This window comes from Lacerta agilis, chromosome 3 (assembly GCF_009819535.1).
Source record: "Lacerta agilis isolate rLacAgi1 chromosome 3, rLacAgi1.pri, whole genome shotgun sequence".
Taxonomy (NCBI): domain Eukaryota; kingdom Metazoa; phylum Chordata; class Lepidosauria; order Squamata; family Lacertidae; genus Lacerta; species Lacerta agilis.
In genome coordinates this window covers 44,040,112-44,045,859 of record NC_046314.1, presented here as the reverse complement: position 1 = coordinate 44,045,859, position 5,748 = coordinate 44,040,112, and positions in this window count along the sequence as shown.

Sequence of the window (5,748 nt, the reverse complement as noted above, 5' to 3'; positions counted from 1 at the left end):
AAGAAATATTCAGTAATAATATACAAAACAGATTATTGATTCAACTTTCACAGATGAATATCCTTGTTTAGAAGGATGGGAAGCTAGGATATAGACCTCTTTTTCCTCTTCATGCTGTTAATAAGATTATTTATTTATTATGAATGCTTGTTACCCAAATTTCAGAAAAAGTTCCAGCATAGGGGTAAGAATAGAAATAATAAATATAAAATCAAGATGCATATACACACAAACACCATCAAAATAAAACTACCCACCATAGAAATTTGACATCCAGCCATTCCCCAAAGCTTAGGTGAAAAGTTGGGTCTTGTGTATTGATGCAACGCGGGTGTCCAGGGGGATGTGGGCTCTGGAGTTGGGAACCACTACTAAGAAGGCTTTTCCACTTGCTGGTATTCCTCAAACCTCAGAGGGCTGTGAAATTGCTAGCAGAACCTCCAAAGCTTCCAGTTTGGAGTGTATGGTGATCTTTCAGGCATGTAGTACCCATGGGCAGATTTTGTGCCTCAGCATCAGTACTATCAAAGCTGTCAAAATAGATAATCTATTTGCTTCTGAATCTGAATTTTATGAGCTAGTAGTAATGATTATCCCTCTGCAACCCATATAGTCCTTTCTCCTGCAGGTTATGGACACTGGGAAGTCTGTTTTCATACAAAGCTTCCTTCCTAGACCAGGGCAAATATTTTTTTTTTACTTACAATACATTTTACTTTTCTAAAACTGTACTGTTAAATTGTACTGTTTTAAAATGTTGGTGTCTGCCACACTAGGCTCCTTTGGGAGGATACAAATGTAAAAATTAAAAATAAATAAACATATATAATAATAATAATAATAATAATTTTTTATTTATACCCAGCCAAAAGCCGGGCTCAGGGCGGCTAACACTAATTAAAATCACAGCAAAAACATAAAAACAATCAATTTAAAATACAGATTAAAATACAAATTCAAAATTCAAAATTTAAACTGCAGTCTCATTTTCAAATAGCCCACCAATAAAAGTACGAAGCATAAGTATCAAACAGAAACCAACCCAAAGGCCAGGTGAAACAGCTCTGTCTTGCAGGCCCTGCGGAAAGATGCCAAATCCCACAGGGCCCTGGTCTCTTGTGATAGACTGTTCCACCAAGTCGGGGCCAATACTGAGAAAGCCCTGGCCCTAGTTGATGCCAACCTAGCATCTTTGTTGCTCGGGACCTCCAAAAGATTATTATTTGAGGACCTTAAGGTCCTACACGGGACATACCAGGAGAGGAGGTCCCTTAGGTATGAGGATCCTAAGTCCGGGAGCCAGTGCAGCTGGTAGAGCACTGGATGAATGTGGTCCCATGGCAAAGACCCAGTAAGGAGCCTCACAGCGGCATTCTGCACCTGCTGGAGTTTCTGGGTCAGCTTCAGGGGCAGCCCCGCGTAGAGCGAGTTACAATAATCAAGTCTGGAGGTGACCGTCGCATGGATCACTGTGGCCAGATCAGGGCGAGAGAGGTAGGGGGCCAACTGCCTAATACGGCTTACTCCTTCATGGAAAACCTTGACGTTCTACAAATCAGTTTTCTGAACAATTGCTGAAGGTTAGTACAGTGGTACCTCGGATTACAGACGCTTCAGCTTACAGACGCTTCAGGTTACAGACTCCGCTAACCCAGAAATAGTACCTTGGGTTAAGAACTTTGCTTCAGGATGAGAACAGAAATTGTGCAGTGACGGCGCAGCAGGAGGCCCCATTAGCTAAAGTGGTACCTCGGGTTTGTGGGAACGTTTATATAATATAGTTGCAGAGTTAAACGTTCCTTATTTAAACCTGCACAGCGGCAAACGGCTTGCTGACTCATTTGAGTCTTTTGTCCTCAAATTTACTGACAGATTCATTCATGTACATATTTAGGTTACAAAACAAAAGATATAAACTATATAAACTATATTAGTGAGTCTCTTAACACATATTTAAGCAGCAGCAGCCTAACCGACCAACAGACCCAAACTAACTGACACAAAGTGGCAGTTGTTCCTCCCTTAGAATGTTGGACTTGACTGACATACCACGAGGTTAAGAACAGTTTCATGTTAAGAACAGATCTCCAGAATGAATTAAGTTCTTAACCCAAGGTACCACTGTAGATTCTCTGCAAAATTACAGCACTTTTGTTAAAGAAAAAATAAATCCGGCTTAAAGTAATTTGAGATGCACTTATTTAAAAATCCAACTTACTGTATTATGAATACTCCAACATCTAAATGTACGGTTTTCCCAGTCTCACTGGGTATAGGAGGAAGAGCACTGGGGATTTTGCAGTTTTCTGCAAACCATTTAATATAATGTATATTTCAAACTATGCAGTCAGTGTATTATTTTTAAAGACAAAGCCATTAAAAGTGTCATTAATTTACAGTATTTCAGTATTAGCACAATTTAACAATTGGTGGGAAACAACATCTTATCTAAGTCTCATTTCTACTCTGCAATAGCTGATATACTGTACATTATTTTTTCTAGATTGTATCTTGAAAGTTGCAACAGATATAAAATGTATAAATCAAGAACAAATTTTGCATTTTAAATGTTTTGAAGATAACAAAAAATGACAGAGAGCAACAGAGACACCTTTTATTATAGATAAATTACTACTATATCATTACAGAGTTTTGAGTAAGGCTACAAACCTAAGCATATTTTATTTGGAAGTAAATGTCATTAATATCAGTAGAATTTCTTCCTGCAAATATGTCTTTATGAACCATGTGCCTGGTGCTGATTGACCTTACTACCATGTCCCTATCTTTATGCAGTTTTTTATTTTGCTGTCCTATTTGTTATACTGTGTTGTTACAGTTTCAGAATCATTTTTTTAAAATGTTTACTGAAGATGGTTCTTTGCTGTAGATGTCCAAATTGGTTTATTACATTGTTATTTGACCTGCCCTGTTATCATTAGTGAAGGGCAGGTCTAGAAATCTAATCGACCAATGAGAGGTTCTAGCAAGCCAAAACTATAGAAAACATGCACCCAGCAAAACGGAGGGATGTCAAAGTAGTTCCACAAGCAATCAACACAAGCATTGCACTAATTTAACTGCATCTGCAGCAAATCAGAACTCAAATCATTCTATTCTACATTATTCTTAACTTACAGCCATTATGGTTGAACACTTTGAGCGGCATAACACATGAGGAGCTTTCTACACTAAAAATTCCATGTAGAAACTGTGTGGTACCCATGCATACTGCCCCACATTGTCTGTTTCACTGTATGTACACATGGGAGAAACCACAATCAATGAGGGCTTTCCTTTGTGCATTTGTCACACATGATACTGTTGTGCAGATGCAATTTTTGCAGAAAATGCTCATTCAGGTAGGCAGTCCTCACTTGTGCTTCAGTCCAAATACAGCACAGAACAGAAGGTATGTACTGCAGGTACATACATACCTGTAATAATCTTAAAAAGGCAGGAGGAAGAACTAGTTGGTTTGGAGCACTATGTGAAGGATGAAAGAGAGGTGGCAAGGTGCCTTGGATCAGGTAAGAAAAGCTACCATCTGTTTCCAGCCTAACGAGAAATGAGCTAGTCTAATTTGTGGTGGATAGGGTAGTGTTTAGGTGATTTGTGATGGGAAAAGCAATATTCCAGCTCCTAACTTTAGGAGCTATTTAAATCCATCCATCCTGCAAATGATATCGGCAAAATGTTCATGGGGTCACTTTGCTTTCCATAACTTAAGGTTTCAAATACAATATTTCATTCATGTGCCTCTTCATTCCAATAAGTGTCCCCAACGAGTATCCTGTGTTATAAAGACAACAATACAGACAGTGATACTATTAGGTAAGTCTCCATTGGAATAATTGAGGGATTGCAAATGAGAGAAGAAACTCATTGTGATGCCATTTTCCCTCCTTCTTCAGTCTTTGTGACAAGAATGAATACACTCTATACCATCATCTGTTTCCCCAACCATTAAAGATTGTTAAGAAAATGCATGTTTCCAGATCTCATTACCATCATATTATGAACCAGGATCTATTAGGAAACTATTCCCTCATCTGCAGTGAAACTGAGAATTTGCCAAACATTAATATACGACAGAAAAGCCATTCTCGTAGTGGAGATAGGAAGGAAAATGGTATGGCATATATGCATGTTCAAAGCAATTGTAAGATAACAAAAAAGAAGAGCCACTAATAAAATGATATTTAGTTATAATGCAGAGGAGAAAATAGTTCAGAATGAACCCACAATCTTAAGACATCAATTTTGCTTCTTAACTTTGAGGAGCTGCAGCATTTAAAATGTATTGACTCCTGCAAAACGAAAATCCTTCTCTAAGCTTTGCCTGAGAAAGTTAAATTCCTCGTATGACTTTAGTGACTTAAGTGTCCCTCAGAATTGAGCCTCGGGTTTTATACAGGTACTGTGGTAGCAGCTGAAAGAACAGAAGTTTAGAACGTTTCTTTGACATAACTTTGAAAGTTGAGTATATTTATAAGGCAATGGGAAAGGAATTGGTGTGAGAGAAGTTCTGCTCCAAAGCAAAGTAAAATTCCAGAACTTTGTAACAATGGAAAGTTCCAATGGGATTATTTCTGGCATTAATAAAAATAATGATAATAAATCATATTTATTTACCTGTATAATTGAAGGAGCTCAATGCACATCCATTTGGAGAGCTGGAATAATTTACTAAAGTTTAGACTGGTGATATTTTTCCTGTGAGGTCTGGGTAAGTGGTTGGGACGCCTGTAAACCTTAAAGAGCCGTACGTTTTGGATTCCCAACCTGGTCCGGTAACTGGGATATATCTAATAATGAAGGCAGTGGCTATGAGCAGAAATTGCTACCATGCAACACCATCTGTCTCCTCCTAGTTTCTGTCTGTTTACCATGCTCTAGTTTCTGCCCCCAAGGTTTCAAATATAATATAATATTTTGTTCACAACAAAATGGTGGCCTATTTTCACCCAGCTATATTCACCCAGCTTAGTGTGCTGCCTCTCCATTATTCCTTCCCTTCCAAAGAAAGTGCATAATCCAATGGCAGAACACTTGTTTGGCAAGCCTCATGTTTTCTGATAGAGTGAATGAAGTGCATATATAAAGTCCCAGTTTCAGCCTGCAGACAAGTAATGGATCCCTACTGGCAGGGGAAGACCTCTGCCTGAGACCTGGAAAAACAGCTGCCAGACAGAGTAGAAAATGGTGGGCTAGATTGACCAACACTCTGGGGGTAACTTCATTGCAGGCCTGACCTGCTGGGGGCCTGAAGGGCCCTGACCTGCCTCTCTCCACCTGGCTTGGGGCGGGGCCTGACAGGCTCCATAAAGGACTGCTGCTGCTGTTGCTGCTGCTGGGCAGAGAGGGCTCTGTTTTTGTTTTTTTAATTGCTTTTATTTTTTATCTATGTCATTTTAAATTGTGATTGATATTAATGCTGTATTCTTAGTTTTAGATTTTATGATTTATGAGGAAATTGTTTTCCATTGGTTGTGTACTTTTTGATGTGTTTTATTTATTGTTTATGACTTTTGTTATGTTGGTAATTATATAAATCTTGTCATGTTGTAAGCCGCCTTGAGCATTGTTTTAACTATGGAAAGGCGGCATACAAAGAAAAATCATGATGATGATGATGATGATCGCAGCTACAAGCCCATTTCAGTGAAGAGTTTAGGACTCAAATCTTTTCCCAACACATTGCTCTCTTTCTATTCTGGAGCATTTTTCTCTTGTCATGGATGGGGT